At 44.9% G+C, this 26,037-nt stretch overlaps 1 protein-coding gene across 3 annotated transcripts in view; it reads left to right on the forward strand.

The window, feature by feature from the left end:
* The window catches only part of LAMA4 (laminin subunit alpha 4), a 181,049-nt gene that overhangs the window by 1,409 nt on the left and 153,603 nt on the right, over nucleotides 1–26,037 (forward strand). The gene's annotated exons all lie outside the window — the stretch shown is intronic.

Consider the following 26,037-nt stretch of genomic DNA (forward strand, 5'->3'; position numbering starts at 1 on the left):
TTGTCCTAGCCTAACATCAGAAAATTAGATGAGATTACCATAGTGTCTGTATCACTTTTATGACACCATTGTCTTCTGTCATGAAGCCACATGCTTTTGCCATGAGCTGATTATTGATAATAGCCATAAAAACAATATAAGTCATTCTGGAGAAAATCTTCTGAGACAACAGGCTCAATATAAAGCTGCTTTTTTAAAGACCTAAAACTCGCCCACGTGTTAGTGTTTCCAAACAGCTGAGGAATCTTAGGAGAGGCCTGACCAGTCTACCAGTTACATGGTGTGTAACATGACCTATGTGAGAAAGTGTTGAACCTAAACATTTTTCAGCTTAATATCTAGGCACTGGGGAGCTAGTATGGGCTTGGATACAATCCATGAAGTGGGAAGTGCATCTCCTGTCCACTGGCTTAGAATTAGCCACTGGGAAACGGTATCTCCACCTGTTGCTTACAAAATGGAAAGACCCTGAATGAAATCCCTGATTTAAGAGATGAATGGATTTTGTAACTGAATTTCACAGGATAGTGGACATAAGCTTGTAACAGCTAAAACACCTAGCCTTTTTGGATATAAAAATTGAATGATTCCACAAAGTTAGGTTGTATATGGTACCTTTGATGTATTGGATATATTTACCCTAGGAAGGTGCATAGCAATATTTTGGACACTGCTCAGATAGTACACCCACTCTCCATTCATTGGTGAAGACATTCCTTCATTCCTGCAAATTCTTCATTTGTTTTGTTTAATTTAATCCTTAAAAAGTTAATGTTTGCACTAATACCTGATCCAGCACTCATAGAAAGCAATGGCACTCACCTGAGTGCACATTTACTCAGACCCTAAGCACTGAATCCTACTACCTGCTACAATACTGCAGGCCCTGTCTGCAGAACTACTGAGGTTTCACGGTAAAGAAGTGACATCTATATTTCAGACTCCTGCACCATGGAGGGACATTCTCTGTGGCCTTTAGACCCCAGGTTTGTGGTAGCTGTCAGTGCAGCCAGGAACAAAACGTCCTTACAGGGAGTGCATGTGGATCTGCCACGCATCCGCAACCAATCACTATTGTGATAGCATTGGTTGGTAGCAGAGGAGAGGCTATTCCAGGGGCAGGCAATTATTTGGGGTGGAGGGCCGCTTACTGAGTTTTGGCAAGCCATCAAGGGCCACATGACAGGCAGCCAGGAGCAGATAAATATTAATTTTCTAAATTTTTTAGGGACCCCATGGGCCGGGTAGAATGGCCTGGTGGGCCGCATCTGGCCTGCAGGCTGCATTTTGCCCACCCCTGGGCTATTCCAATCCTAAGACTGAAGTAATAGCACCAGAGCAGCGATCTTTCCACTCCGCAGCCAAAATGGAAAGAGCTCCTCCCTGTAGTCCTCCCAGACTTTCCCAGCACTCATCCCAACTGCTCAGGCTGAGACCCAAAAACAGAATTGGTTCCTACGGCAGCATTTTAAAGCCAGCCATTTTTTGAGTTTGAGTTCTTTATCCATAGATTTGGAGTGAATCACAGTAAAAATGCCCTTACACAGCACTGCTTGATTCTACTCCTTAGTATAAACATTGGCTCAGGCCTACAGCTCTCTCCAGCAGACAGAGACTGTTAGTCATGCTGAATAGTGCCAAATTACATAGAGGTTGGGTTTGTGAGGGAGAGTTATAGAGCCACAAAATCTTTGCATGTAATGGTTCATGGTGGACCTTGGTGCCAGGTAACCACAAAGTTAACACACCATTATAAAACTTGAATGCAGATCAAAAACGCAGAGTATTCAGGACATTTCACTATGTGGTGTTAAAGCTATGCAGAACTTGCCACACATAAATCATTCTCATTTAGATAGTGCCTTGGGTAGTAGACAAAATTTGAAATATAGTTGACTGGAGCTTGTAAAAAAATTGGTGGACTTCACACTGCCATTATCTGCTTAAATTCTGCTGAGACTATAATACTGTGAACCTATGGAAGAACAGAAAGAAAGCTGAATGACACAGGAGATGCAGAGGAGCATGCCTATGAGTGATCCTCGGCTTCTCACCTCTTCCTTTGCCAGTTAACCCTCAGGTGAATGGGAAAATCGGTTTAGAGAAATTCAGAACAAGCCTGAGTTTTAGCCTTGCTGTGTATTCGATTTGACTTCAACTCTCTTTATGGTTGTGGAAAACAAATATCAAATATCCTTGTAATGTCATGTTAATCTATTGTATCCCAGTAACTAGACAAATTCTTGAGACATTTGACTTGGCCCTGCATAACAACTTGATTTAAAAACTAGAATTGTATAAAATTAGCATAGCACACATTAAAAACTGGCAACTGGTAGGACCCAAAATGAGGTATAATCACTAAACAATGTGTTTTTAGTGGGATCAGGGTCTGGCCCTAAACTCTTCGCCACTTTTTCAATAACATGGACAAAACCATAAAATTGTTACTAATATATGTTTGCAAATGACTGTTTGAGGAAGCAGCAGTAGTGAGGAGGTTCTGACTCACTTGGAAACCTGGGCGTGGGTGAATAATATGTGTTTTCATATAACTAAATGTAAGGTTGTATATCTTGAAGCAAAGATTGTAGACCACGCTTATGGAATGGGGCCTTCCACCCAAGAAAACAAAGACTGAGAAAGACTTGGTAGTCATGGTAGGTCATCAGCTGAATGTGAGCATCCAGGATAATGCTGTAGTCCAGGGGTAGGTAACCCCAGGCACGGGTGCCAGAATGTGGGACTCAAAGGCATTTTGCTTGGCACATGTGCCTCTGGGTGGATGGCAAGGAATGGGCCGGGGCTACATGGCAACAGCAAGGTTTGGGCCCCTCATGGCTTCTCCATCATCCACCCCTGGCACACCAACATCTTACAAGTTGAAGTTGTGGGTGTTTTCGGCACTCTGTCCAAAAATGTTACTGACCATTGCTCTAGACAAAAGGGCTGGTGTGATTTTGGATGTCTAAACAGAAAACCTCAAGTAAGAATTGGGAAGTTCTAGGTGCATACAGGCATTCACCACATCCGGTCTACATTCATGCAGCTTATTCTAAGTCACGTGAATGTAGATCGGGACTGGCATGTACAACTGTTCACAGGTTCCAGAAGCTGTAAGGGGAAACAAGAGTATGTAACTCAGAGTACGGTAGGATCAGGGGGGTCTAGCACGTCCCCAGAGGGGCTGGGATCCAGTGGGGGATGGCAAGATCATGGAGGCTGGCAGGTCTGTGGGGTGCTTTGGTGGGTCTGTGAGGAACTGTTGTCCTGAGAGTGGGAGACGGTTGGGGAGGGGCCAAAAATAGCCCGGTGAGGGGTCGGAGGGGGCGGGTAGTAAGAGCCCAGCCCCAGGACTAGGATGAAGAGCTGGGCTTTCCCATCTCTGGGGCTGCGCTCTAGACAATTACTCGCATTTGATAGATTAGGTTAATCCATTCTTAATCTAAATGAGTTTCCCTGAGGAGGCATAGCTATCTATCCACTCAGTCTAAAAAATGCTGTACCTGATCTAAATTAATTCATCTGAGGAGGTGAACTAACTTAGATTGGGTACACTATTTTTTGCCCAATTTAACCTCCCTGGATGCTTGTAGGAACCCAGAAGCCCATACCCTGCTCCATGTGGGCCCTACTAAAAACACACTGTTTCTTCATTTTGGGATCTTGTCAGTTAGCCAGTTTTAACGTGCTATGCTAATTTAGTACCAATCTAATTTCTTAATCAAGATGTTGTGCAGGGTCAAGTTAAATGTCTCAAAAATATCTAGTTACCGGGGTACAGTAGACTCTAGTTAGGTAAATCTAAATGTAACATCTGTACTTACCTTCTGTTACTTTTGTATTTGGCACTATAGCAATTTGTTACTGCCATATTTGGTCAAACTCTGGAATCTACTCTCCAAGACAGATGTGAATAAATTGAAGAAAAGAAGAAGAGTCAAGGAAATGGTTAAAGATAGAGAAATGTTGCTTTATAGTAAGAGCTTCCAGAAGCCCTACCATCTCCACATTCACAAGCCGTGCCTGGTACCTCAAGGTACATAGAAAAAACATATAAAGCTGTATCTATGGCCGAATCGTCAAATCTCTGCGAATCTCTCCAAATCAAATCAGAGGCTTTGTGTGTCACTGATTCTCCGAACTGGAATTGCATCTTCAGATTCAGATTCAGCAAAACTGAATCAGGACAGTGATCCAAATCAGCAAATCGAATCAATGTCCCCTGAATCAGGCCAAATATGAATCCAAATCAAACACTGCCCGCTTCACACACCCCTAATGCACTGTAATTACAGTGTGTCAGAGCAGACTTGATCAATCAAGTCTCCTGGAGTGTGATAATTACCATGCTCCAGCAGCCTCCTGTGTCTCATGTATCAGCGTCCCCATGCTTAAAAATGGCAGTGAGAGCGCTTGAACTAGAGCTCATTGAATGAGCTCTAGTTCAAGTGCCCCCACTGCCATTTTTAACCATGGGAACACCGATACACGAGACACTGCATTGCTTTAATTAGAGTAGCTCTCGGAGCCGCTCTAATTAAAGCGCTGCCCACCCGTGCACGGAGCACATGTAAAAGTGTTCTTAGTTTAGGCACCGTAGTTTAGACACCATATCCACCTCAGATCTGGATTGCAGCAGAGCTTAGTTAGGAATCAGGCCTGTGGTGGATCAGGTTGGGATGGTTCCATATATGAATGGTTAAAGAAGCTAGGGGCTTTGCAGGAACTTTGCAGTCCAAAAACAGGTGCTAAGTGAATTTTTACACCAAGTGAGCTTCATAGGGATTGTTTTTTCCCTCTGTGTACATTGCATTTAGGCCTTAGGCCCTTAGATTCCTTGGCTCAAGGATGAGGTAGAAGGGAAAAGGATCCAGGTGTGTGGGATGTGGGGAAAGAGAGAGCAAGATGTACTGGGCCAAATTCCTTCCTTCTGTGAGTCTATTAAATGAATTGAGTTAGGACCAGGGGCAATATTTTTGTGCCAAGCCTAAAAAATAGAAACTATTTTACTGGGAAAGCTCCACTTAGAGATGGAAGCAAGCCTCAATCTTTGGCAGCTGAATTTCAAACCTCAGCGCTTAAGAGTGATTATGGTTTGGACACTTACAAAAACCTGAAATCATTTGCAAAACTCCAACCTTGGTCAAAGGGCAGATTTCATATGTTAATCTGGGGGAGTTCCACTTTTGGTGGGGGTGGGGTTGGGCACTAATCTCTAATTTTGGAACTAAAGGTGTCAAGATGGGAACTCAGGACCAGATTTTTTGAAAAGAGAATTAGTTACAAATGTGTAACAAAAGCCTACAGGGGTCATATGGCAGAATTTGGAAATGTAAACTGCCAAGCAGATTGCTTTTTGGGTCTGTGGTTCTAATTTTCAGTAACAGGCAGTTTTCACTGATATTTTTCGCTGTACATTTCACTCAAATGCCTAAAATAATTAGTATAATGAATAAGCTAAAATAGTTAAAAACAGAACTTGGATGATAGTTTAAATGCCAGAGATCATGGATAATGATCCACCATTTCAATGAAAACTGTGTAGTCATTTATACCAAGGCAATACAAGTGAAAACTGCTATCAATCCAGAATCAGTATGGGCTGTACAAGGTGCAAGACAATGTTGAACAGGACCCAATACTGTTGCAGAAATCAGTGAACAAAGGATTAACAGAAGTGATCTCTAAGAAAGGATTGGAAGACTTGGTGTTTGGCTACTTAACAGGGAAGGAAAGGGAGCGGTGCCAATCATAGGAGCTAGCACAAAAAAAGGTCTCAAGCTAATAGTGGGAAAGAGAAATGAATGAACCAGTAAAAGAAACTGGGAGAAGCAAGGGGAAAGGGTCAGAAAATGACAGCAGCGGTTGGGGCAAGAGTGAGATTATGTGGGCCTTCAAGATACAACAAGGAGACTGAAATTTCAGCAGTACAGCAGGAAACCAGCTAAGGGGTTGAGAGAGAATGTGATACTATTGAAATTATAGGAAAGAAGATTTACTCAGTGGTAGCACTGAAAGGGGTAGGCATGCAATGTGAGTGGGGTCTTGTCAGGAAGAGTTGTCAAGGAAAAAGGAGTTAATTTTGATCATAAAACACAAAAAGCAAAAGCCATTTCTTTGGCAAAAGTTGTCTTGACTACTACAGCCTGCACCTTAAACCACTGATAAAATGAGGTTTTTGACAGTAATGCAGTCTCACATCTGACTTACAACAGTAACCTTCGGTCTATGGTTTTCAAGAGTGATTAGTGATATTTTGGCTGCTTTCATTCAGAGGACCACAAGGAGACATTTTAAAAGTTCTAATGTTTCTAAAGCAAGGTGCAAAAATAGTCAAAAGTCAATGGAAACAGGGCCTAAGGCACCTCAAGTTTAGCATCCAAAAATAAAGGCACTCAAACTTATTTGTCATTTGAAAATGGGGACCTCAAAGTAACCAGAAGTGCCATTTCTCCCAATAAGAACAGGCATGAAAAATCCTACACAAATGGTTTTGGCATGAATACAGTTTGATTCTTCCATTTTGTAACATTCAAGTTGAAAGAGACCAGTATTAGAAAGACCTTAAAAACACACACACAAAAAAGGCAGAAGACCATCCCTTCCAGCTAAGCCAAAAAGGGTTTTATCTTGACAAAGATCTTTATATTTTAAACTAATGGAAGCAACTTCTCCTTCTGCAAAAAGCACATCTTTTAATGAACTTATTACAGACCCTTAAGGTTACATTAGGTTAACAACCAACATGGTCAATTTGAACTTTTTGCTGCTGTTTATTCCTAGCAAGACAGGGTTATGTTCTGAGAAATGTCTATTAGCAATGAGGAAGTTTAACTGCAGATGTTTGCGATCTGCCTTAAGCTTCTCATCAAAGTCTTAATAAAAATCAGCTGCCAGGAGTTATGCGGTCAGCCCCAAACTCCTCAAACCATGAGAAGCTGAAGTGAATGGAAATAAAGGACCAAGCAAATAGTGAGAAAAGTTGTATGCTTTTGAGTTCAGACACAGAAAGGAGAGTCTGTGACCATCAAGACAATATCAATTAAAGCCTACTGCAGTCTTTTTCCAGGAAAGAGCCAAGAAAGCATCCCAATTTTTTCAAAGGCGCAAGAGTCAATAAAAGCAATTTAACATCTACTCTTATTCAGAGGCCTGGGAAAAGCAATAAAAGGAATTAAAGGTCCAGTTTTATTAATGGGCATGGGAAGCAATAACAGGTTCAGCATCTAAAGGAGCAGGCTATGCCCTGATTTTAAATAGTGCCAAGCATCCACAGCTGCCATCAAGCTCTCATTTGGTGCTCTACAGCTGAGGCTAGTAACTCTTTATCTGAGGGATATGATGGTGGAGATGGGTTCAAATTTGGTTCTGGATCTTTATTCAAACAGTCTCACATGTTAGGAACATGCCAGGTGTGAATTTCAAGTTAGATTCAGATCCCAGTTTCTGTATAAGCACTACTCAGATATAGAGATGGTTGCTTAGATCCAGTCCTCATTTTTGGTTGCTTAGATCCAGTCCTCAGTCCAGATTCCTCATTTTTGTTGATAAATGACAACCAAAAAAAATCCTTGAAATCAGGATTCCTCTATTTAGCAGTGTGAATTGTTTTCTCAGGGAAGAATGCAGTAACCTTGATCTAGTTTTGATGTTCATATTTATTTAGAAACATGCAATGCTTCAGATTTGTCTTTTCCCAAAACAAACACTCTGGTGGTCTGTTTTTTCTGAAACCACACTTAAAAACAGTGCCAGCAGCTGAACATTTGTGAGCTACTCAGATCCCACATTTGAGTTTTACAAGAACAAAGGCTACAGGGAAGAACGTTTGGGTGTAGAAGTAGATTTAATTCCACATTTACAAAGTGTTAGACATGGTAAGAAATCATCGTAAAAGGCCAACCCTATGGAAATCCAAGTTACCAGGCTTTGTTGTGTGAATGGGGGTTTTTTTGTTTGATTTTTTAAAGAATAAAATGTTAGTTCCAGTTTCTTTCAATAATTTAGTTAGCAAAATAAATCTAGGTAAGATGTATAGGTTGTGAATCATCATCCTTGCAGAAATATTGAAGTCATTTGCAAAACTCCAAAAATGAACTTTCCTGGTATTTCTCATTGGTGTCAGATGGGAAATGAGTCAAATAGAAACAGCAGCTGGCCTGACTTGCTGTCCCAGGACATCTGCTGTTTCCCTGGAGCCTAGATCCAAGATGTCATGGAAGGATTACCAAGACTCATCTGGCCCTCCAGCTACTACCACATGCTGCTCATCCATATGGGCACCCATGACACCGCCAGAGGTCACCGTGAGCAGTTCAAGAGTAACTACAGTGATCTGGGAGCAAGGGTGAAGGGGACAAGGCACAGGTCGTGTTCTCCTCAATCCTTCTGCTCATGGGGAAGGGCCCAGGCAGAAGTGGACGCATCCTGTAGATCAATGCATGGCTATGCAGGGGCTGTCACCAGCAGGGATTCAGCTCCTTCAACCCTGGGAAGAAGGATTGCTAGGAAGATATGGGATTCACCTGATGAAAAGAGGGAAGAGCATCTTCACAGACAGGCTCACTAACCTAGTGAGGAGGGTTTTAAACTAGGTTCCCGGGGGGATGGAGACCAAAGCCCTGAGGTAACAGGGAACCAGGAGACCTGAAGGAAGCACAAGGAGGAGGTGGCAACATGGGAGGCCTCTTCGTTCTTTCAGAGAAAGTAGGGCAATCAGCTAGTGACCTCAGGTGTCTGTACATGACTGCACGGAGCCTGGGAAACAAGCAGGAAGAATTGAAAGTCTTCACACATGTAAGGAACTGTGACATGACTGAAATAACAGGCTGGTGGGATAGCTCTCATGACTGGAGCAGTGTCATGGATGGATACGAACTGTTCAGGAAGGACAGGCAGGGGAGAAGAGGAGAAGGAGTTGCATTGTATGTAAAAGAGCCATATGATTTCTCAGAGCTCCAGTAGGAAACTGGAGATAGACCTGTTAAAGTCTCTGGGTTAAAGTTAGAGGGGAGAGCAACAAGGGTGAGGTCATGATGGGTGTCTGCTATGGACCACTGCACAAGGAGGTTAAGGTAAATGAGACTTTCTTCAGAGAACTAACAGAAGTTTCCAGATTACAGGCCCTGGTCCTCATGGGAGACCACAGTCACCCTGATATCTGCTGGGAGAGCAATACAGCAGTGAGCAGGCAATCCAGGAAGTTTTTGGAGAGCGCTAGAGACAACTTCCCGGCATGTGTTGGAGAGCAACTAGGGGCCATGCTCTTCTTTACCTGCTGCTCACAAACAGGGAAGAATTGGTGGGGGATATAGAAGTGGATGGCAACTTGGGCAGTAGTGACCACAAGTTCAGGTTCCTGACAAAAGAAAGAAAGGAGAGCAGCAGAGTATGGACACTGGACTTCAGAAAAGCAGACTTTGATTCCCTCAGGGAACTGATGGGCAAGATCCCCTGGTCAGTCCCCAGGAAAATTATGGAGCAGATCCTCAAGGAATCCATTTCTAAGCATTTGAAGGAGAAGAAAGTGATCAGGAACAGTGAGCATGAATTCACCAAGGGCAAGTCATGCTTGACCAACCTGATTGCCTTCTATGAAGAGATTCATAGATTCACAGACACTAGGGCTGGAAGGGACCTCATAAGATCATCAGGTCCAAGCCCCTGCCCAAAGGGCAGGAAGTCAGCTAGGGTCAAAGGATCCCAGCAGGATAAGCATCCAAATGTTTCTTAAAAGTGTCCAGAGTAGGTGCTTTCACCACCTCTGGGGGAAGTCTGTTCCAGGCCTTGAGATCTCGGACAGTAAAAATGTTTTTCCTTATATCCAAACTAAAACGGTCTTGCAGGAGCTTGTGACTGTTGGACTTTGTCATCCCTTGGGGTGCTCTGGTGAACAAGCATTCCCCCAGATCCTGATGCACACCCCTTATGTATTTATAGGCTGTAACGAAGTCACCCTTGAGCCTGCACTTCTCCAGCCTAAAGATTCCCATGGCTCGCAGCCTCTCTTCATAAGACCTATTCTCTTGTCCTCTGATCATGAGCATGGCTCTCCTCTGGACTCTTTCAATTTTCTCCACATCCTTACTGAATTCTGGAGCCCAGAATTGGATGCAATACTCCAGCTGAGGCCTCACCAAGACCAAGTACAGCAGGAGGAGGGCATCCTGGGAAATGCTTGAGATGCATCTGTAGATGCAAGCCAGAGTTTTGTTCGCTTTGCCAGCTGCGGTATCGAATTGGTGGTTCATGTTCATCTTGTGGTCAGTCATGACCCCCAAGTCTCTTTCGGTTGTGGTGCTAGCAAGCATAGCATTGTCAAGACTATAAGTGTGATGTGGGGATTTTTTCCCCGAGGTGGAGCACCTAGCATTTCTCTGTATTGAATGCCATCAAGTTTTCATCTGCCCACCTTGCAAGCCTATTGAGGATGGCCTGGATCACCAACCTATCCTCAAGTGTGTATATTCTTCCCTAAAGTTTGGTGTTGACAGCAAACTTGGCCAGTTTGCTTCTGACACCAGAGTCCAGATCATTTATAAAGACATTAAAGAGCACAGGTCTGAGACAGGAGCCTTGTGGAACACCACTGGTCACCGAGTGCCACGTTGATTCGATTCTGTCAACTACCACTCTCTGGATCTGAACTTGGAGGCAGTTCCCCAGCCATCAGACTGTAGTGTAGTCAAGGCCAGAGTTGCCCAGTTTTTCCATGAGGGCATTGTGGGACACCAGGTCAAAGGCTTTTTTAAAGTCCAAATATATTATATCAATCTCTTCCCTTTTGTCCAGGTGATAGGTCACTTGGTCATAGAAGGAAATGAGATTGGTCAGGTCCGACCTACCCACAACAAACCTGTGCTGGCTATCCCTCAGATGGTTGTCTTATGTTAGCCTGTGAAGAATGGTTTCGTTGATAATTTTTTCCAAGACCTTTCCAAGGATTGAGGTCAAACTGATTGACTTGTAGTTTCCCGGATCTTCTATCCTCTCTTTCTTGAAGATAGGCACCACATTGGCCTTCTTCCAGTCTTCAGGTACTTGGCCTGAGCTCCACGAGTTCTCAAATATCCTTGCCAGTGGCCACGCTATCATGTCTGCCAGTTCCTTTAGCACTCTTGAGTGCAATCTATCCAGACCAGCTGATTTGTGGGTGTCTAGCTTCTAAAGGTGCTCCCTCACAAGATCTGTGCCAATGGTAGGCATATATTCACCCTCACCCTGGTCATCCTGCATCATGTTAGGCAGGGAGGACCGTTTGGGCTAGTGAAAAACTGATGCAAAGTAATCATTAAGCAGATTGGCTTTTTCCTGGGTGTCAATTGTCGGCTGCCCCAATTGGTTTATCAGGGATCCATTGTTGCCTTTGTTTTTCTTCCAAACCCCCACATATCTGAAGAAGGACTTTTTACTGTCTTTGATTCGTGTAGCCAGTTTGAGTTTGGTTGCAGCCTTGGCTTTCCTAGTTTGCTTCCTACAGGTGCAGAACAGTACAGAATACTCCACTTTAGTGGTGTTTCCTGTCTTCCATCCTTTATAAGCCTCTCTTTCTAGATGTAGGAGGTCTATGAGTTCCCCACTGAGCCAAGGGGGAGGGGGAGGCTCACCAGCAGGGTCACCAGCAGATGAGGGGGAGCCCTTTTACTGCCTTTCCTATGGTTTACAATGGAATTCCCTTGAGCTTCTAGGATTGCTTCCTTAAGGAGCAAACAGTCATCATGAACTCCCCTCTCTGTCAAATCATAGCCTCTCAGGGCTTCAAGAACAAGCCTCCTGAGCTTATGAAAATCAGCTTTCCTAAAGTCGAGGACTACTGCATTGCTAGCTGACTTGCCAGTTTTGTGATGGATAGTGAAAGTGATCAACTTATGATCACTGTAACCCAGCTTCCCTTCGATTCTTAGGTTGCTGATTAGTCCATTCCCTTTGGCCAGTACTAGGTCCAGCAGTGCCTAATCTCTTGTTAGCCCATAAACTTCTTGAGGCAGGCAGAGCTCATCCACACATATGAGAAAGCTTTGGGACCGATCAGATTTGGATGAGTGATCTTCCCGTGAGATGTCCGAGTTGTTGAAGTCTCCCATGACATCCATGCACCAAGAGCGTGCAGCCTCAGCCAGTTCCCTGGCGAATTCTGATAACTGACTCTGCTGTGGGGAAAGCAGTGGATGTGATATATCTCAAATTTAGCAAGGCTTTTGATACAGTCTCCCACAGTATCCTTGCAAGCAAGCTAAGGAAGTATGGGTTGGATGAATGGACTGTAAAGTGGAAAGAAAGCTAGCTGGATCCTGATTTTCCTGATAAAAAAAATCACAAATTCTCTGATTAAAAACCCCAAATCCATTATTAAAATGGAAGGCCACTATAAAGGTATCAGATGAACACAATGTTTTCTTAATATATTTACAATTTTAAAGCAATGTGGAAAACTACCAGTGCCTCAGTCACTATAGTAAAATAAATTCTAAGTACCTATAAATTTTGATGTTTGATTTTGAGTTTTTTATCATGGAAAATCAGAGCTTCCCCTTCACTCACAGAATGCAGGCCCCACACTCACAAACTACAGCCCCCTGGCCTTGCCAGTGCTGCTCACCCCCCACTCACAGCCCCCTGGCCCTGCTGATGCCCTTCACACTCCCCCCCGCCCCCCAAAGCAGCACCCAAGCTGCAGCTGCCACCCGCAGGAGGTGGTGGCTGCTACAGTGGAGCGGAGCACAGAGCCCAGCTCCCCAACCCTGCTGTCTGCCTGCTGTAGGCTCAGGTGGGGTGGGGGCAGTTCCCTGCCTCTGCACACACTCTCAGGGAGGACAGCGGGACCTGTTCCCCCTAGATCTTTGCATGGGACAGGGGCAAAGCCACACAGAGAAGCTCCTTGCCACTGCAAGCTTCATGCTGCCCTGGCAAGGCATCCCCTGCCTGCATGGCAGCAGCAAGGGGCACAACCCCATGCTGATGCCTCCCCAGAGAAGCACAGAGCTTGGAGCTGCAAGAAGCTTCCCCACACAGCCCCACTCTGTCCTGCAGTGCTGGGTTGCACATGCCGGGCTGTGGAGACCCTGGAGAAGGGCAGCAAGGTGAGGAGCCCAAGCCCACAGCAGGCAGCTTGCATCTGCCCCCACCCCACACACAGATCCGGGGGGTATGGGTCTCCCCTGCCCCCCTAGGAGTGCAAGCAGCGGTGGGGAGCTGACCCTACCCACCGCCCCCTGGAGAAGAAGCCCAGGACCCTGTCCTGCTCCCTGCTGAGGTCCTGCAGTCACGCATTCTGGCTCTAGACCCCAAGCCCCATGCACCCCGCAGCTGGGCAGCAACCCCAGCCTCAGCCCCAGCCTTGCCCAACTCCCTCCCTCCCTATGGGGGCTTCATTCTGGGTCCCATTTACCTGCAGGAGCTGCTCTCCAGACTGCCTGGCAGCCATGTGTATATATATATACACGGCACTCCCTGCCTGACTGCCCTCCTTGTGCTCCCCCCTCCCCCCACCCCAGGCTCCTTGCAGGCTGGAACTCTACCAGCCTGCAGAATGCTCTTTGGAAAAATGCAAAATCTAGGGGTTTCTCCAATAAATTAAAAAATCTGCATTTTCTTCAAATAACGGGGAAATCCATGCTTTTCTCCATTTTTCCAAGGGAAATGGAAAACCCAGATCTCTGATCATCAGGTTCAATGGATAGTAAGAAATGGCTTGAGGCTGTCAGCAGCCAATATCAAATGGAGTGCCCCATGGTTTGGTCTTGGGGCTGATTTTGTTCAATACCTTCATTAATGATCTGGAAGATGGGATGGATTGCACCCTCAGCAAGTTTGCAAATGACACTGTAGGACATACGCTGGAGGATAGTGCTATGATTCAGAGTGACCTAAACAAATTGGAAGATTGGGCCAAAAGAAATCTCATGAGGTTCAATAAAGACAAGTATAAAGTCCTGCACTTAGGACAGAATAATCCCATGCACTGCTACAGGGTTGGGACCAAGTGGCTAAGCGGGGTTGCAGTGGACAGTAAGCTGGATATGAAATCAACAGCATGCCTTTGTTGCCAAGAAGGCTAACAGCATACTGGGCTGCATTAGTAGGCATGTTGCCAGCAGATCAATGGAAGTAATTATTCCTCTCTATTGGACATTGATGAGGACAAATCTGGAGTACTGCATCCAGTTTTGGGCCCCCACCATAGAAAGCATGTGAACAAGTTGGAGAGAGTCCAGCAGAGAGCACCAAATGGTTAGGAGGCTGGGGCACATAACTTCTGAGGAGAGGCTAAGGAAACTGGGTTTCTTTAGTCTGCAAAAGAGAAGACTGAGAAGGGATTTGATAACAGCCTTTAACTACCTGAAAGCAGTTCCAAAGAAGATGGAGCTAGACTGTTCCCAGTGGTGGGAGATAATAGAACAAGGAGCAGCAAGGGAAATTTAGGTTGGATATTAGGAAAAGCTTTCTCACTAGGAAGGTGTCCAACACTGGAATGGGTTACCTACAGAGGTGGTGGAACCTCCATCCTTGGAGGTTTCTAAGGCCCAGTTCAGCAAAAGCCTGGGTGGAATGATGTAGTTAGGACTGGTCCTGCTTTGAGCAGGGGGTCAGATTAGATGACCTCCTGAGGTCCCTTCCAAACCTAATTTTTTATGATTCCATGACTCTCTCAGCACTGTCTGAATAGATGTGCCACTGCTCCCCCTAGGCAATTAGTTTTAAAGTTTGGGTGGAGCAGGAATCAAAGGGAGGTGCAACTGCACCACTACATGTATCCTGGATCCACCCCTAGAAACAAGCCCTGCCTAAGGAGTTCTCGCTCAGTCTGCAGAGAACTCCACGGGTGTTAACAACCTTCTCTCCTTTTGGCCTTGATGTTCCGCTTTTCAAATTATCCTTTCTTCTGCAATTTTGCTGTCTGATAGCCATTCCTGGTAATGTCTCTTCTATTTAACAGCCCTGAAGACTGTTTTTAGCTCTAACAAAAAACTTGAACTCAGGTGGGATTATATTAACTCAGGTGTAGAAATGACTGACAGTGAAGTACTGGAGGTCCTGTCAAGACTCTTAGGAAGGATAAACTTTATTTAATGAACAAGAGACATACATTTAACTATAAAACCTGAAGGACTAATTATGGGGTCTTTTGACTATTTTGACTATTCTTTGCCTCACTTGTTGTGGTTGTTTTTTTAACTTCATAGGTAATCTAGCAAATTAGTGCACATTCCAATAGTTATATTTGTTTTTGCTTTCATTTTAGACTGAATAATTTAGTACTATTATCCCCCTCAGTAAAGCAATCAGTTTCTCTTTAACTGGAAAAAAATGTGTTGTGTTTTATATTTGATGATGTGCCAGACCATTTGCACCCCCTTTTCAAAATCCTAGATCCGCCCATGTTCATCTCAGACAGAAAAGGATCTCTGTTTCCATCAGCTTCCCCAAACAGTCTGTAGAATCCATAGTCTGTACTGGGAAAAATCCTGGCTGTGGGAAGAAGGAGCAGGCTGGCCTATTTGTTGTGCAGAGAATGGTGGGCATAGGCCCACCAAGAGAACGATAATCCTCCATCAGGGAGTCAAAAGGTAAATGTGTGTTTTGTTCACTACCGATCTGAACTATGTCATTTACAGAAAACCGCATAATTTAAATCAATTCCACCTTGGGCTTTTTGAATGTCTATACCTAGCCTCAGAGAAGCAAAGTTCTGGAATGGCCTTCTGCACAAGGGAGTGCTAGACAAGGAATCTAAATTGTTTCAAGATGGAGTTTAATTAAGTTCATGGAAGCGGCGGTATGATAGGACAGGGTTGATCCTTTAGCATGTAAGTGAAGTTTGTGAAATGAAACTTTGAGGGTTGAGTTCATTGGCCTCCCTAAGAGGGAGTTGAAAGAAAACTTGATCACTGTCTCAGCTGCTTGCATGTGAGGAAGGTACCTGGTGGCACGGGACTTCTTGATTTTGCCAATGAGGAGAGAAGAATTTGGTGGTAGAGGATGAAGCTAGAGAAAGTGGTCTAACTCAGGGTGAATCCACGTTCCTGCAGGGGCAGGGATGGAACTGCCATATCTCAGGTTTCTTGAGGCGACTTTGTGCTCTTGAGGATATCCCAACTACATGGTTGGGATAGACTTACACAAGCTTTCAAATCCAAAGCATTCTTCATCAGGATAATTCAGCATATGTGCTTCAGTTTAGATTATAGGGAGTTCTACCATTTGTGTGTACAAGGAAGGAAGCCCAGGCCAGCTCGTTGTCACAGGCCTTTCTAGATTAGATTTCGTTCCTGTTTCAGCCTCCTTCCTCTTGAGCTTTTATTATGTTTGCAATACTTGTTGTACCATATTACATTATATTAATGCCAGCCTCAGGGCTTCTGCTGTTGCTGGTAGGGAATAGAAAGGGTTGGGGGTTTTTTCTTTCCCCTTAAATGTGTTGCTTTTTTTTCACCTTCCTCTTAAGCTCCAGTTATTGGGCACTTGTGGTAGTGAGAAACCTCTCAGCTGTTTGGCTGGTTGGTCTTGCTCACATGCTCAGAGTTAAACTATTAACCAATTTGGTGTTGAGGAAGGAATTTTCACTTGGTTCAAACTGACCAGTACCATATGTTTTCTGTTTGTCTATTTGGTATTGTTTTGGTGGGGGGGGAGGGAGAAAATTGAGGGTCTTTTTGGTTAGGGTTTTTTTTTGGTGGGGGGGTGTTGTTTTTTGCTTTCTTCTGTAAGCTAACACATGGTTCACTTGGTGGGATCATCTAGGCCTATTTTTCGTTACAAAGTCCCTGAATTTCCCTGAAATTCTAAAAAGATGGGTTACAGAAATATATTTTTAGTCCCTGACAATAATGGTCATCCTCAAGCATTACCTTTTCTGTGTGTAATTCTTTTCCATGGGCACAATAATACCTGCTGTAGATGTTAGTTGGGTTTTTGAGCCTTTTAGTAATTTTATTTTCCAATGGGGAATTCACAGATAGATTGTAATGTTATAAGGTTTGTAATGTTATATAGATTGTGAGGTTATATAGTTTTAGGTCCTGTTTGTTCTGTGGAAAATGTGACTGGAGCATACATTTCATTTAATAGTTTAAAAAAAAATCCAAGGAGAATGATGCAAAATTTCTTACATTTTTCTTATAGTGTATCCAAGGAGAATACATCTAACATATTTTTTTAAAAGGTAAATTGACTGTTTTTGCTGCCAAACAGCAGTATTTCTATTTTAACATGACATGTCTATTTCAATGAATTAGGGATTTATTAACTATAGAATAAATACGTTAGTAGAAGGCTGGTATTAAATTACAATCATTAGCTAGCTTGCAGCCAGATAAAATATTTTATCCCATTGACATTGTGGGAAAGAATGCCTTTTAAGCTAAGGCTTTGTCTTTCCCACTGTATATGGAAAAAATGACTGTGCACTTCTATGGAGAACGCCTAGCCGAGAAATGTTTATATTGGATCCAACCCCATCTCTAAATCAGGGTCCATTGCTCAATGGTATTTTGTTTCCCATTTGAATTGAGGAAAGGGCAACAGCCTGGAAATATTTGTGACAGGAGAGATTTTTCAAACTTAAATACAATTATTTGATCAGAGTAATTTGTTCTATGTCAACCCATTACGGCTTTTTTTTACTTTCACTTCTTTATAAAATTTAGACCTATTCTGGCACAACAAAGATCTATGTAAAAGAAACTTGCTCAAGGCATAGAAGTCATAGATGTTTAGAGATTTTTGTCTCTACTGTTCTACCCTTCCTCCAGCCTCCAGTTTGTTTGTTTTACTGAGTCCTACCTATGTGTGAACAGCTCTATCTGTGTTGTTACATGTAGCTCTTTTAAGCAACAGAGGGAGATTGAGATAATTCTTGTCTGTTACTCACTTGTCTGTAGGATTCTGAATAGCAGCAGTAAAGCTGCCCGTGACCTTTTTAGTTTTATTTTTAATAAATCTGCAGATGCAGTGGCATTCTATGTCGAGTCTCAGGAAGACCAAGTTTTCTAAATATACAGAAGCAAAATTGGCTTTTTAATGCTGAATGAAAGAATCAGCTCTATAAACATGGCCTCTTGAATGACAAAGGGTGCATCTACATGAGACACTTACTGCACAGTAGGCCAATAACACTGTCCAGTAGTGTGCCGGTCAAAAAATGTGCCAATAAACTACTGTGTAGTGTTATTATGCTACTGCGCAGTTACCGTCACAAAAAAAACATGCACTGGCAGTAGCATACCGATGGGGGGGTAGGGGGGGCCATGCCCCCGAGCACCAGCCTGGTGGGGGCACCAGCTGGGCCCTCCAGCAGGTACTTGGTCCCCTGGTGACACTTCTGGTTTCGGCAGTGCTGGTGTTTCAGGACTTGGTGATTGGCTGCCAGGGGACCTCCTCCCCAGCCCGCTCAGCAATTGGCCATGGACGGGGGGGGAGGGGGCGAAAATGCAAGTATTGCCCCCAGGTGCCGGAGACCCACGGTACGTCACTGTGCACTGGTGCTACTCACAGTAAATATAGTTACTATACATTCAGTTAGTACTTCATTAAGGAAGTATTAAACTAAATGTGCAGTAATTACAGCGCATTAATGAACGTGTAGACCAGGGGCAGGCAATTATTTCGGGCGGAGGGCTGCTTACCCTATTTTAGCAAGCTGTAGAGGGCCGCATGGGTAGCCCCACCCCTTGACAGGTGCTCCGCCTCCTGGTCACCATCTTGGGACCAATGTTCCAATGTCTTGGGACCAATGTCCCAGGGCCAGCACTGGTGAGCCCAAAGCGGGGTGCAGGCTGGCAGGGATCTGTGGAGCCGGGCTGGGCTGCACCAGCAGGGAGAGTGGGGAGTTAGCCCAGCTCCATAGAGCCCCTGCTGGCTGGGGCCCAGTGCTCCTGACACCCTGCTCTGGGCCCCACCGGAAGTGGCCCTGGGACACCGGTGCGGGCCCCGTGTTCCCGCTGGCTCCTGTGCCCACTCATACCCAGTGCCCCCCAGCCCCGCAGTAAGGGCGGGGGGCAGCACACAGCCCCAACCCCCTGCTCACTGGCAGGGAAGAAGCTGGTGCTGAGCACAGGGAAAAGCGGCTCCTCGCCTGCCCCGTGGCTGGTGCTCCCTGCTGCAGGTGCTCGCAGACCACGTGGGGCTGTCTGGAGCAGGCACAGGCAGCCCCATGTGGGCTGCAAGCAGCTGCAGTGCAGGGCTCTGGCCACAGGGCAAGCAAAGGGTCGCTTTTCCCCCCCTGTGCTCAGCTTTCCCCCGGGCTCCCTCCCTGCCCAGGGTCCTCCCCCCCACCCTTCCCCCTTACCTGAGGTCCCAGCCAGGGCAGCCACGTGGTCCCAGGCCAGAAACTCTGCCTGGGGCTTCTGGCTGGGTGGGGTGGGGCCAGGCAGGTCCTGCTGTTATGGGAGTCCACCAGGCTTCCCCTGGGTCCTACTGCCTTTGGGTCCTGTAATTTTTTACAGGAACCAAGGGCAGATAAATACTGATTTTCTAAATTTTTTAGGGGCCCCACGGGCCAGATAGAATGGCCTCACGGGCCATATTTTGCCCACCCCTGCTGTAGACACACCCACAGAGAACTACCCATTAGCAAAGAGTAAGTAATCAAGTGAAACTTGCAAACAGTCTTGTTATGGTTGCAAATCAGGCCCTATTCTGTTTTAATGTAAGTCAACAAGAGAATTTGTATAGTCTCTGGGAGAAGCTGGGGTCTGAGAAGTTTTATACTATCTCCGATTAAGACTCCTATCCTAATGTTATCAATAAAAGTGCATCTTCTGAATTTTCAGATGGCTGAGCTAAGGAAATTTATTTCCTGCAGTTTATTTGTAATGAATATAAATCCTTAACAGTTTTCTTCAGAGAAAAAACAGTCTCATCTTTCCACTAGAAAAATCAAACCTACAGACATATGTTTTAGCCTCTCAAATGAGCACTTACTATTGCATAGGTAAGAAAGATAAATCAAATGCACAAGACAAGGCAGAGGTACACTTTACAGACTGACTGAATGAGAGATGTGGCTTTTATGAGCCACAGTTCACTTCATGTGATGGACAGGATCCTCCTGCAGATATCTTAGAATTTATCAGGTTTAGGTTTGTGTCCTTTTACACCTAGGAACTATCCATCCTCTAGCAGGACAAGATGGGGCCTTCCAAAGACAAATGCACAAATTCTTTAGGTATTAACATTGCCAAGAAGGATCTGAGGTGTGTAGTAGATTACAGATGCAGCATGAGTTAGCAATGCAATGCAGCAATGCGATGCAGTTGCAAAAAAGATAAATGCAAATTGAGGCTGCATTAACAGTAGTAGTAGAAATAGGTGATAATGCCACTCTACTCAGCATAGTTTAAACCTCAGCTGAGCTACAGTGTGAAGTTCCAGGCTTTCCAGGCTTTGCCTTTTTAGAAGGAGGTGGAGAAAGCAGTGAGGATCCAAAGGCGAGCAACAAAGGGGCAGGAATGTGAGCCATATGAGGAAAGATTGAAAGAACTAGACATGTTTAGTTTGGAGAAAGGGGGACATGGTAGAAGTTTTCAAATATTTGAAAGGCTGCCATAGAGAAGAGAGAGAACAACTATTCTTCCTTGCCACAGACGGCAAGACACGTAGCAGTGAGCTTAAACTTCTGCAAAGCAGATTTAGATTAAATCTCGGTACAGTACTTCCTAACTGTAAGAAAAGTAGGACAATGGAACCAGCTGCCCGAGAAAGCTGTGGAATCGCCTTCATTAGAGGTTTTCAGAAAGAAGCTGGATAAACTTTTCTCTAAGATAGCTTCAGAATAATACAGCCTCTATTTGTGCAGGGTGTTGGACTAGATCATTGGTATTCAATCCATGGCTCACAGTCGTATCATCTAGCCTACACAGCTCCCCACAAGGTCCAGAAATTTGGCAGTGGGGGAGCAGCGGCAGTGTTGATTGGCCATGTTAAATAACTATGGCATCGCTCCCTCACTGCCACATTTCTGGACTCATGAAAAGCCCTGCAGGCAGGATGATATGGCCACAAGCACTGGCTCATGCTGGAACTTGGGGTTGCACTGCAGCCAGATCCGACATACAGGTTTAGGCCAGTGCATGGCATCACTCCATGGCTGCATCCAGCAGGAACAGGAACAGGAACAGGAACAGGCTGGTGCATCAGATCACACCCATGAGCTGACCCCTCCCAAAACCATGTCCCTGAACTGACCCCACACACAGACCCTGGCCCATGAACAGGTCTCATGCATCGGCTGGATAGGTTGAGCCCTACTGAACTAGATCGCCCATGACGTCCCTTCCAACTGTATGATTCTGTGGCCACACACAGACCCTTATTTCTACAAGTAAAAATTTTGCTGAATTTTTTGCTAGTAGAAAAATAGGCCAGGAGCTACAGCATACATGCTTTCTAGCTGCCTGATGGGAGGGCTACACAAGCAAGCTCTCCAGCCAGTTGGCACTAAAAATCTGCACCTTGGGCCATCCCTGCCCTTAATTGGGAGCCCATTAGTTGACAGTCTGCCCTCTCCCTTGCCTGGGAAAGGGGCAGGCTGTCAGGTAACAGACAGCTCGGAGAAAGTTACATCCCTGGGAGAACAAACCCCCATCCTGCGAAACAGCTGATCAATGTGTGTGAGGGGCCATTCTTCCATGGTAGAAACACTTTTGGTTCCACTCACAGGAGAATAACCCTCCCCACTGTTCCTTGCTCTCCTCCAGGCCAACCCAGAGCAATGCAGGGGAAAGGGGGGGCCATTCTGCAGAAAGGCAAGGCTTCCCGAGTTCAGGGAGCCTTGCAGCCACATAATAACTATGTCCCACCAATCCTCACATCTCCTGGTAGAACCAGAGGACTGTACTGAATGGTTGGGGGCTCCCAGGAAAGTTCCCACCACAGAAGAATGGTCCCTGCTGCCCGGGGCAATGCGTAGTGGGTGCACGTGGATGTATGTGCACTCCCCAGCGTGGTGGTGCACTCCCTACAAAAAGGCACCTCCAACATTGTCAGTGGTTTCTGAGGGCAATCACTGCTTGCCATCCCACCACTGACATTGCCACTGACACCGCCGGCAGCATCTGCAGGCAGTCAGCCATCCCCACTGGCCACTGCCGATGCTGCCGGCAGCATCTGCGGGTGGTTGCCCCTCCACCACTAACAGTGCTGGCAATGTGTGTGGGAGCTCACCGCCGCTGCGCTCCCGCCGCTGCCGCTACACTCTCACCACCGCCATGCCCCACCAGCCGCCAGGGGCACAGGTCATTCATGCCTGCTGCCTCACTAATCAGCTGACTGGTAGGACAAGGAGCCAAGGCTATCCCTCCCTCCCTCTCCCTTGGAGAGAAGAGGGAGAACAGAAGACTGTGGGATACTGGGTATCCTCAATACCCAAGGGAAGCATATAGCCATACAGATTAGTATGAGAGGGGAGAAATTTGTCTGGTTCAAAGAGGTAGAACTTCCTTGCAGAAGAACCATATTTCTTCCACAAGAAAGCCCCTGAACAGCAGTATGCTCCCTCTATGCCAGAACAAATGTCACCCTTCAATCCTGAGAAACCCTGTCATTAGGCATGTGTGCCATGATCTACACCAAATACATTAGAAGCTTCCACTTGCTTTTATGTATCACAGATTGGAGGTTAATTTTAAAAGGAAAATTGTGCAGCAATATTTTTTAAGATGAATGTTTAACTATGCAAGAATACAAGTTTACCGTTTCAAATTAAGCAGCTAGCAATAGAAAACCTGCAATCTGTGTAATTCATGTACTTACTTTTGTTTATAATCTCATTAAATGTAATTAGAATTGAGATATCTGTCAAGATAAGTGGATAAGAAACATTACCAATCTTCCATACAAAAAATCATCCAATTTTTGTCCCGTTCTAATTTTCAGCATCAGTGGAGCAGTGAAGGTAATAAATAGTGTATACCTAAGAACATTAAAAATTGAGGAAGACTATTCAGTAAATTATTATGGCAGAGAGAGTGTGTGTGTGTGTGTGTGTGTGTGTGATGCTTTAGAAACTAAAATCTGGAAAATGTTTCCAGAAATGTCCCATTTTTAAAAATACACTTCTAATTCCTAAATGTTTGATCTATATATCATTTCTTTCTACCAGCATCTAACAAAATGATAGGTATGGTAAAATGGCTTTTATCATGCAGGCAGAAGGCAAGGTAGAGATTCACCTTATAGATTAATTAAATAAGATCTATACAGAGCATACGTTTTTGTGAACTCGAGCTCACTCCATCACATGCTGAGATGAAAAGAGCTCACAAAAATGTTTGCTTTCTATAGATCTTATTTAGGTAGTCTATAAGGTGCATCTCTACCCTGACTTCTGCCTGACTTCAGACTAATATGGTTAGCTACCTCTCATCACGCAGACCACCCTCCAGACTTGTACTACCTTATTATCTAAGTGAATTCATTGCCTGGCTATGATGTCACTACAGAATTAATTTGTTCAGTAAGAATGTGACCTTTCTAATTCAAAAGAATGTGATACTGTAGAACTGAGGTAAGAAAGCTTATAAAAATTATAAATAGAGCCTAGAGGCTTTAAGGGGCAAACTGGTGAGCAAGTTTGTTTGCTTTTAATTCTCTAGGCTTGGAAGCTCAAATACATTTAGCTGAAGTCAGTGAAGAAGAAATAAAAACACTGAGAAAAAAATGCCTCCTTTTGCTTACGCTGGCACAAGAAGAAACTCTACAAAATAAACTGTGGTATTCCTTAATTTCAGTTATGTTGATTATAAGCTATAGTCAACATACTGATATGATGGTAGCTTTCTTAAGGTCTCCTTTTGTAGAGAGGTAAAATTATCATTCCAAAGTTCCCTTTTTAAGAGGATCAAGTCCAGAGGCAGACTGCAGTTATGACTACTACTAAAGTGCTAGGAATCTGTGTGTGTTCATTTATTCTTCACCTGGTGTTCTATTTAAATGAAATGCAGTATGAGACTTATTCAAAAAGCCTGTGACCATGCAAATGACGTAAATTTTAATAAGGCAAATATTAATGAGGTAGAATGTACATGTCCAAAAGCATTCACCAAAAAAGTCCTTGTCATAAACATCAGAGCTGGGTGGGGAAGGTTGAAAAGTGAGTTAAAAAATGAAGGTAAGTGAAAAGACTACCAGAAAAGTAAAATATATGATTGTTCTCCCAGTCCTCATTTATTTAAACCAGGAAAAAAATTGCAATGTTATTGTAACAGGGAGCCTGAGGCTCCCTAATCCTTTAAAAAAAGAAGCAGCCCAGCAGGGGAGCACTGCGATCTAGGCAGGGTACAGCAGCTGCCAGTTGCTGGGGTAACAGGGCAAATGAGGCAATTAGCAGGCAGCCTGCTGACCGGAAGTGGGCAGAGCCCTGGGAAAATATAAGCCTAGAGCCTGAGTTGGCAAGCTAGTCTAGCCCTGCCAGCTGCAGAGTTAGGAGCTCCTGCCTGGGAATGCTACACAGGGATGCTAGAATGGCTGCTTTGCTGCCTGTAGGAACACTGAGGCTCAGGGAGCTCACAAGGAGCCCAGGCTGGGTCAGGGAAGGTTTTCCCTCTTAAAGAGGTAGAGGCCTGCTTCCCCTTTATATTGATGTTACAGCCCATGGGACTTAGTCTTTATGTTGCAGTTTATACCAGTGGTTTGGGTTGTGACTGTAGGGGCAGTATACAGAGGTCCCGTCAGTGCCCGAGGGGCACATGATTGCCTTGCACCCCGTCAAGGGCAGGCTCAAGGCTTAAGTGATAGTTGAGCCCAGAGTGGGCAGAGATCGAGGCCACAGAGCCAGCCAGGGGCCTGGCACCCAAGAGGGGCCCAGCCAGACAGGGGCCAGGGGCCCAACAGACAGGGGGCCAGGGGCCCGGTGCTTCAAAGGGCTAGACCAGAGCTAGTGCCTCAAAGTCAGGTCTGATACAGTGGGCCTGGGCTAGAAGGCCTAACTGAGAGTAAAGGGGCAGAGGCCGAGGAGGCTGAAGCCCCACCGGGAGAATGACAATATGATAACACCTACAAGGCTCAGGGCATGGTGTAGGGGAGGATTGGAGCCACACAATTAGCTCCTAAGGCTTTATGCTCCCAGCAGGGCATGGTCTACTAGAGAGGCCCAGCCAGGGGCCTGGGACTAGAGAGGCCCAGTCAGGGCTCTGGGAACCCCAGTTGAGGTCCAGTTAGACTGGGGCCATGTGAAAGCCCAGGGCAGCCTCCCTATTATTAGTTTTCCATCGAGGCATGGTGGGCGAGAAGGGAAGGCACTCTAGGGGTGAAGTGGCACATGGTTGTGGAGCCACCATGGGGCATCACAGCCACCCCTGAGACACTGATGTTGTATAACACAGAAACAAAAACTTAATGGAACTTATCTTAAACAATACTGATAGCTGCTTCCTCTCTCAGTTAATTTCTGTATATAATTTCTTTCTCCCATTCTCAACATCCTCCTCCCAACATGAAGAAAGCTGAATTTGGTCAAAAACATTCAATCATTACAACTGCAATGATACTTCCAAGTGAAATTCCAAGTGAAATTTTAAACCATGAAATCTGAGGGGATTCAGTCTTTCTCTCTTGTTCTCTCTACATTCTTACTCTGACAAGCGTTAGTACCAGAAAGGTCATAAGTTGCTTTTTGGGTAAAAACAGACATCACGTGGAGCCCGTCCTGATTGATCCAAGTCAACACTCCACCCTGGAGTGGCGCAACCCTTTATGCATGCAGCTTGTCCCTGGAATGAATAGCAATTACATTTAATTAGCTTCACTTGTCCCAGGGAAAAGTGTTCTCTCAGATACTTTTCAGGTGTTTAGGGTGAAATTATATATTATAGTTAGCAGGTGCTAATTCTAAGGAATGTTAGTCTGTTTTAAGGGTATTGAGTGCTAGAGATCAGTCACATAGTTAGAGTTAATATCCCCTCCAGAGTGCACTGCTCAGACCTACTACTAGACAGCTGGCAAGCAGGGGCATGGCTAAGGGTTACAAGTCTGTTCCATACCTGCCCCACCCTCTGACTTTCTAGTCACAGTATAGGCCAGGAAGGAATGAAGGAAAAA

The sequence above is a fragment of the Alligator sinensis genome, unplaced genomic scaffold (assembly GCF_000455745.1).
Source record: "Alligator sinensis unplaced genomic scaffold, ASM45574v1 scaffold737_1, whole genome shotgun sequence".
Taxonomy (NCBI): Eukaryota; Metazoa; Chordata; order Crocodylia; family Alligatoridae; genus Alligator; species Alligator sinensis.